Genomic DNA, 8256 nt, shown 5'->3' with positions numbered 1-8256 from the left:
GCAAAAACTTAAGGTTTGCTGGTGTTGACGGGTTCATGTGGAACAATGAATCATCGTATGCTTTAAGAGGATTTTTTGTGTTAGTAAATCGTGGGCGGTTCTGCTGTGCGCGTATGTTTACAGAGGAGAATTTTACTTACGAAATCTCTGTTTTTTTAGCGTTGCGGTGCCGGTGCACGGGTTCAAAATGAATTAAACCCTGTAACAGTATACTTGTGTTTAGTATTAAACCTAACACACTGTAGAGTATTTCCCATTTATGTGGGACAAAACACCAATCCCTTTTTTAGAACCAAACATTCATCTTCCGTAGGTACATAATCTCCCTCTCTCCTCCCCCCCCTACCAATTTTATGAGGGTTTGACCAGTCCCGCTGTGCTAGGAATAAAATAGAATAGATTAGAACAAAATAAAATGAAAATAAAAGAAATTAAGGTTTAAAGGAGTGAACAACAGGGATTATATTTACCCATTTGGAATAATAATGCTACCATATTAATATGAAGAACTGTGGTTGACACGTAATTCAAGTAACTTTTCCTGTCTTAGAGCCAACAACCTGATAGGGCTCAGAATAATTACTTTGAGATTATTTCTGATGTCCAGACTCTGTCCTTGATGTAAATACTTATGTTTGTGTTTTTTGACTTTGTTTGTGATTAGACTTTTTAATATTGTATTGTCTGAGTATTTATAAATGTGATGTTGTCTGTCCATATTTTGTTTTATGTGTGTACTATACATTTTATCTTTTGTATGTTCGACAGCCTTGAAAAAGCCCACAGAGGTGGAAGAAATGCGTTGGCTGATGTTTAAAAGGAAATTTGTGAAGATTAAAGGAATTTATGGACATGAAACTTACTTGATGGACTACGTCTTTTTTGGAAACTAATTTATGGGGGTACATTTTCACAATTGGAAAAGTTCCTCATAAGTTTTTAGCTCACTACCCTTCAGCCAACCGACAAGTGCCTTACAAAAGTATTCCGTGAAATCCACCAAGGATTAGTGAGACAGTTTCTGACTCTCCCTGTACTTCAACTCATACTTATCAGGGGTGAGACCATACTTTCTTTCAAGGGCTTCCTTCATGAATCGTTACTTCCTGCCACTATTCCCTAGTTCCAGTAGTAAATCCCTCCCCTGATTGGGTACATGCTTCCAGTGCCTGACTCCCCAATCATCCCCGGGGACCCTAGGCATCTCTACAGCTATCTCATATACCTCTATCCATGTATCCGTTATCCTCCACCTCAAAGTTAGGAATGTGGACCCTTCTGTCTCCATTTGACACTGTGCAGTCACTACCAGCATTACTATTGGACTCTGTGAGCATCTGCATTTTCAGGTCCAGTTCCTTGAAACTTACCTCATGAGCCAATAAAAGTTCCTTTCCCTCTAAGGTTGTTTCAGCTTCCCAAGCCAGCCTCCCTTCTGCCAAGGCTCTTTCAATCTCACCTGCCTCCTTCTCTGCAGCCAGTTTCAACTGGGCCAGCTGCAACTCTTATTCTGCCCTCATGTCTACCGGGTCTTCAGGGAACAGGTTGGGGGAGGACACACTGCCAGCTCTTGATCCAGTAAGGGACCTCACTCACTCTTGTGGTCCTCCCTCTCGCCTCTGGTTCTGATGCTAGGGGCAATGGGGTTGTCCTCTCCTTATGGCTCGGAGTAATACAATGAGTGTTGCTCCCCACTAGTCGCCTTTAGTTTACATGCCCTATATACATGTAGTACCATATACTAGGGGATTACAAGTACATTAAATGTGACAATCAGGTGTGGGCCAATTTTACTATGTTTTAGGGAGAGAGCATAAGCACTTTAACACTGGTTAACAGTGAGAAATAGGACAGACTCATAAAAAAGTCAACAAAAAAACGGTTCAGCGAAAGGGAGTGAAGGTAAAACTTTTGTGGTGACCCTGCAGAGAGGGCCAAGTCCAACAGTATACAAATGATACATGATGTAGGCACCTGCTGTGGTTTTAACCTAGAGTTAAGAAGATTGTGTCTGACATTGACAGCATCAGTCTGAGGTATATTTGTATGAAAAGGCACTGTGCAAATGTATTACTCACGCAGTCTGTCTCTTTTGCTACAGTGGGTATTGGAAGAATTTCCAACTTAATTTATTTTGTAGGGTCAGTAGTAAGCTTAGTATCGTTCTCTGAGTTGAGGAGTTAACAGTGTATCTCTGATTTATAAGTTTCTGCAAGACTATTTTTCCTCCCTAGTCTGAAGGGTTTATGATGAATGACGTATGTCTTTCAGAGTATGGCGTGCAGGGCATTTCTGTGAGAAAATGTTGTAAGGTGTAATTTATTTTTGCTGAAGCTCAGTAATCTCTTTTAGTACTAGTCTCACAAACGTCAATATTTCTGCTGGGATCATGTTGAATGGGAATGATATGTCAATGGTTGTTGTAAGTCAGGTATTCCAGGTTTGCGTCTTATGAACCTACCTTCAAAGAACGCCTTCAATCATAATTTCCTGAAGAATCTCAGAAGTTTAGTTTGAACTTCCAAAATATTAGTCATCTCAAAAGGAACAAACGATAGTCCCTTCTTTAAGAGATTTTGTTGTTGGCAGGATGTGTGATGATTAATTATAAATGGGCATAGTTTGTAGGCTAATTAGTCATGGGGAGGTCCCCATTTATAATATTTATGGCGTGTTTGTCTGTGCCCTGGTGTGTTAATGAATCATATCTGGCCTCTTGCTTGTCCCCTTGGTTTTCTGGGTGATCGTGGTTGGTCACTCTCTATAAAAAACACTTGGTTCTCTTGTACTAGATGGTCCACTGGTTCCTGCACCTAGGTCAGTGCTGTCCCCAGAACATTCTGAAGTGTCTGAAAAAGTGAAAAAGCGACTGTAATTTGTATTGGAGTAATTTATATTGAAGTAATATTTGTAGGCCAATTAATGATTGGTTTGTTCAATTAGATAATTGTGTATGTCTGTTCCAGCCTTATTGGCTTTTTTGTGTTGTTCACTACGGTTGAATTATGATTCTGATATAGTCTTCTCTACTTTCTCAATAATGACTTTGGAATCAGGGATTAAATAAGATTACCCCAGCTCATTGGCCCTCTCTCTATGTTTATTTAACTCTTTAGCAACACTTCCCCATCCACTCTTTGAGACACTTTTCATGTGAAATGCTGTTTGCGATCTTATCGCGGACCGTACGGATATCCTCCAAGGCCTTAAAACAATGAGGAGCCACTACATCTTGGTGGCTCCTGGTGTTCCCTGAAAGAAAACACACTGCAGGGGGGCACTTCAGATCTATTCCTTCACAAGGCATTTTCCACCACTGCATACACCTTAGAACTTACCCAAGGATTTGTTCTTTCACTAGTGTCTGCTGCCCAAGTGTAACACTATATATCTCCACACTTTATGTGAGCCATTTCTAACTGTCTCTCCTGGCCTACCATCCAAAGTTCTATCAAAGATCACTGCACCATCCTCCCTCTTTTGCCCTTCTTGGTATCCATCATTTTCCCATGTGAGCCTCTGGTATTTTTCCACCTACATGCCAAGAACCCATTACATGTATCTACATTTTTTAATTTTCAAATTTAGTTTTTGCTTCTTTTTCCCTGTGCCTCACAGTGTCTTTGACTATTTCTGGATGTGAGTAACCCTTTTGATTACAAGTTCTATTGGATTTTTGGCAGTCCTGCTTTTAGCTTCTCATTTTCTCTTTACCTCTTTAATTATTTCCCGGTCTTTCTCAGGCTCCAATATTTAACGTGTTCTAATGATGATCCAGCATTGCTAAAAGGATTGCACACTGCGTTGTTACAATTTTTTTTGTACCCTATCATTAAAACTGTCATTTGATCTCAATTATTATTTTAGATTATTGTATAATGTATATGGATTATTTCCATTGTCATTGTTACTTTGTTTGTTTAGCTATTCTGCAGTGTAGTTTGTATTCCATATTTCAAGATGGTAGTGGGCGAAAACAATACAAACCTCTCACCATCCCTTAACCAGAACAATCCGCAAGCTTGCTGAAAGTCTTGCTAGATAACAGAGACTCTGGGTATGGCAAGTACTGCCTCATGAATTAAACCAAATCTGTGCTGACCATATGCCCAGTCCATGCTTCCAAGCAATAACTCCACTCCACTCTTCTTGACAATCGTGTGTGCCCTGTCATATACGGGTAACATATATCATCAAGGAAGACTGTCGATAGATATAAGTGAAAATGCCTCTCTGAGCAGAAGTGAGAACATGCATCAGCTAAATTATGACTACCATTCACTAGACCACTGTAGGTATGTTAGGTACGACTCAGACCTTATACAACTAAAATAGATATTTTAGGTTTACTCAAGATAAATGGATTTGGTTTCTAGCAAATTACATGGACTACTTGGGTGTTGCTTGCATTTAAGAAACCTGAGATTTAGACCTGTAGTGAATATATATATATATACACACACACACACACACACACACACACACACACACACACACATGCACGCATGCACACATGCACGCACACACACACACAAAATCCTGGCTCACCACATCCACCGATGCGGAGACAGCAGGTATGGACCACAACGTGTAAGTTTGAAGAATTGCAGTGCTTTATTCAAATCAAAACATCCTAGTCAGTTCACGGCTAGTGCCCAGCATGATGCATTTTGACCGTGTTGCCACGGTCTTGATCTATATACATCCCTTCTGCTGAAAAAAGAACATTTGAGGTAAAGAAAGTAGTGGAGGGTGACCACCCTTTCAATTCCTGGCCTCTCATTGGAGGAATCACTTCTAAAGGGTCATAGCAGACTTCACTCTCCGTGTCATCCCATGTCAAATCTCCTTTAATTTTTTAAATGAAGAGTTAATGTAACACATTGCAATCTGCATGCCAATTCAATTCTTGCCTTGTTTCCATAATTATTACACTGCAGATCAGCACTTGCTTCTCTGCAGGACTAACAAGTGTTACCTTCGGGGTTGGTTGATAGAGTAATCCATGTACATCGAAGAATGTGCAGCCAGGCCTGGTATTTCCTATTAGAGATTCTTTTGTATTGAATATGTTAGTCCAATTTGAAAAATTAAAACAAAGTCTACAATTACGAACTAGCCTTGAGTGATCAGAGCCTTAGACTCCTGAGGCTTATATGCCAGCAAAACTATTTTAAGATCTTTAACAATCTGACGGCTCAGACGTGATTAATATTACCACTATTTCACTTACCAGAGAAAAGGATTAATCAGAACTAAAATCTGATGTGCTGGTTTCCTCCCCAGACCTTTCATCATTACAGCTGAAAACAGGGTCATTTGTAAGTGTGGGCGACAATTTCCGTTCCTCTCACGGAAATTGTGAAATTTCAACATTTTCACGTTCCGCGCGGAACGCGAAAATGTCGAAACTTCCGAGATCCGCGAGGGAACGGAAATATGCAGGGCAGGATTCATTCTGGCACAATGCTTCTGTCATTTTAAACCTCAACAGGAAGCACAAACAGATTTAAAGCAGGTGCCCGAGTTGGTCACTTTCAGTAACGCATTAATCAGCACAAAAGATTTGTGAGCACGGTGCAGGCTAGGCAGGTTGCTTTCACCCCATATCTACCGTCAGCAATTTGCTGTAATCATTGATGGAGGTCTGTGCATCCATGGGTTTCTCTAGCGCAATCCCCGTGTAGTTCCTTACACCAGGAGGTTCTGTCTCCTCATCTGCTGCTCTTGTCGGTCTCTGACCCTTTATAAACAAGAGGCATGTGAACTGCATAGAAGCCCTGCCCCACATACTGGCGGTGTGCAACGTCTTCCCACCCTTTCCCCACTATGATGGACAGCTCCCTCGAGGGACCCTGGCGCCCATCGGCACGGTGGCAAAGTTACAGACACACATGGTCACTGGAGACAACTCCTCTGGCCCTTTACGCAGCTGTAGTGTAGGAAAAGCACTATACATTTACCCAACAAGGTAGCACTTACAGATTAGCCAGTAGAAAGTACTCCAGTTGAGTAGAGGTATTGCCCAAAACGGTGGCATCTTCTTGGATAAATATGCAGAGCAGGATTCATTCTGGCACGATGCTCCTGTCACAAAAATTAAACCTCAACAGGAAGATATAAATAAAGCATGTGCCCGAGTTGAAGGTCAAATTCAGATACGCATTAATCAGCACAAAATCTCCGCAATCACTGATTGCGGAGATTTTTTTGCCGTTTCGACATATTTTTGCAAATTCCGCCCACTCTTAGTCATTTGCATAGTTTCTATAGTTTCTGTCTTTTAGGACTCAAAGAGTAATATCACCTCCGTTTCACTTCTGCATTGCACTCCTTTGCACCTGTGGGTTATGCCAGGGTTCCATTGTGTCATATATAAGTTTTTTAACCTTTAACATTTATATTGACACACTGATACTAGTTCCGAAAATCACTATAGATTTGAATCTGTGTTCTATCATTCTTAACAACAGGTCTACAACCTATAGAGTTGGATGAATTGTATCCACCTGATTTAAATGGGATACATTTACCTTGTGTAAGCACTTCACCACAACACCATTATTTTTGGCCACAAACACAGAGTGATCAGTCAGAAATAAATCTAATGGAGTTCGGAAAATGGTTACAAATCTGGCTTTTGCGTCCGAACACCTCATGATAGCAGTATAATTGCTCTTTTGCATCAATTAACAGTAAGGGCATGATTTAAAGTCTTACAAGGAGGGTACTTCATCACAACGGCGATGGAGTATCCTCTCCACCAAACCCTCATACCACCCAACTGATTTACAGTCAAGGGAGGATCTTAAGTATGTCAGTGACAGAGCCTACTCCGACTGCGTCTCCGACATACTCTTCCAATGGCTTGCCAGAGGTTTGCAAATAACACCGTCTGCCTGATTGAGAGTGGACGTTGTTATATGTTGCTTTTTTTGTTTGTCTGGTGGTGAGGGACAAAAAAATAATGGCCCCGCACCAGGGCAGACAACTTCCGTGGTTTAGGGGCTCTGAGTTTTCAACTTTTCAATAACAAACTCCCACTTTGAAAGTTTGTTTTTGAAAATTGTAAATCTTCCTAGCAGTTTGATAGGCAGCCCCCATGTTTGACAGAGCTGGTCATCAAACTTTACAACATTGACAGGAATCACTGTGATGGAGGCCTCTACCAATGTTTAGAGTTATCCACTGGGCTGGTGGAGAATCCTCGGTATGGGTGGACAAGGTCCTCCGCCATACAAAAGGACTTTCTGTAATTCACACCCTAAGATGCCCTTAGGTATTGGTTAGTCATTTGTTATACAAGACAAATACAAATACAAAAATAACTCCCACAATGTTCTGGTCTATTCAATGAAAACGCAGGACTATAAACATGATAGATTGCATATGTTGAAGACCTGGCAATCCTAGTTGCAAACTGCAATATGCATGCAGTAACTGTTTTTCCTACGGCAATCATACATTTGTGGACAACTACATTTTACTTAAGTTGTTTTGATAGTTTAAAAAGAATAAGCGCATTGTGGTGCTTTGAATTAAATTAAACGATACATTTAAATGATGTCACGCTGCTGCGATAACAACATTTTCATCCGTCTTGGTTTGTTTGCATTCATAGCATGCAATGCATCTTCATAACGGTACATGAAGAATGGAAGTCAGCTTTGCAATAAATGGCTTGCTACCATGATCTTCAAAAGTAATCATATGCTGCCAAGAGATAACTTGGTTTGTTTTAGTGGAAATAGTAAATTTTAGTAGAAGAACATGGTGTATGGTGAAACTATTCCTGAAGCATACACCTTGCATACCTCTCGAGTTCAATAAATTGCAATTGTATATGGCTCACCACATATAAAGTTATAGATTGGCAAATGTGAACAACAAGGGTGTTTTTCTTTGAGGGATTCTGTGTATCATCAAATGAGTAAGGTAACTGAGACTCCCGTTGCCCACAGTTTACCATCTGTAATTGTATTTTATATATACCCCCAAAAAATCAGTCCTGCCTTTAACATTGACACAGGGGCAGATAAGCAATGAGATAGTAATACATAACATGACCTTCCATTCTAATGTAAAAACAATTCTGGCATTGTGCCAAGACAAATACCACCACCAAACTGGAAAATAAGTACTTGACTTCCTGCCACCCATGCCCAACATTTTTTGAAAATGTCCAGCCCTGCCCAAAGGAAAAAAAAATAAAAAATCTGCCAAACAGTCCCACCACCCTTTGCGCATTACCACTTC

This window comes from Triturus cristatus, chromosome 6 (genome assembly GCF_964204655.1).
Source record: "Triturus cristatus chromosome 6, aTriCri1.1, whole genome shotgun sequence".
NCBI lineage: Eukaryota > Metazoa > Chordata > Amphibia > Caudata > Salamandridae > Triturus > Triturus cristatus.
The sequence above is the reverse complement of the archived record's forward strand: the minus strand, read 5'-3'. Positions refer to the sequence as shown.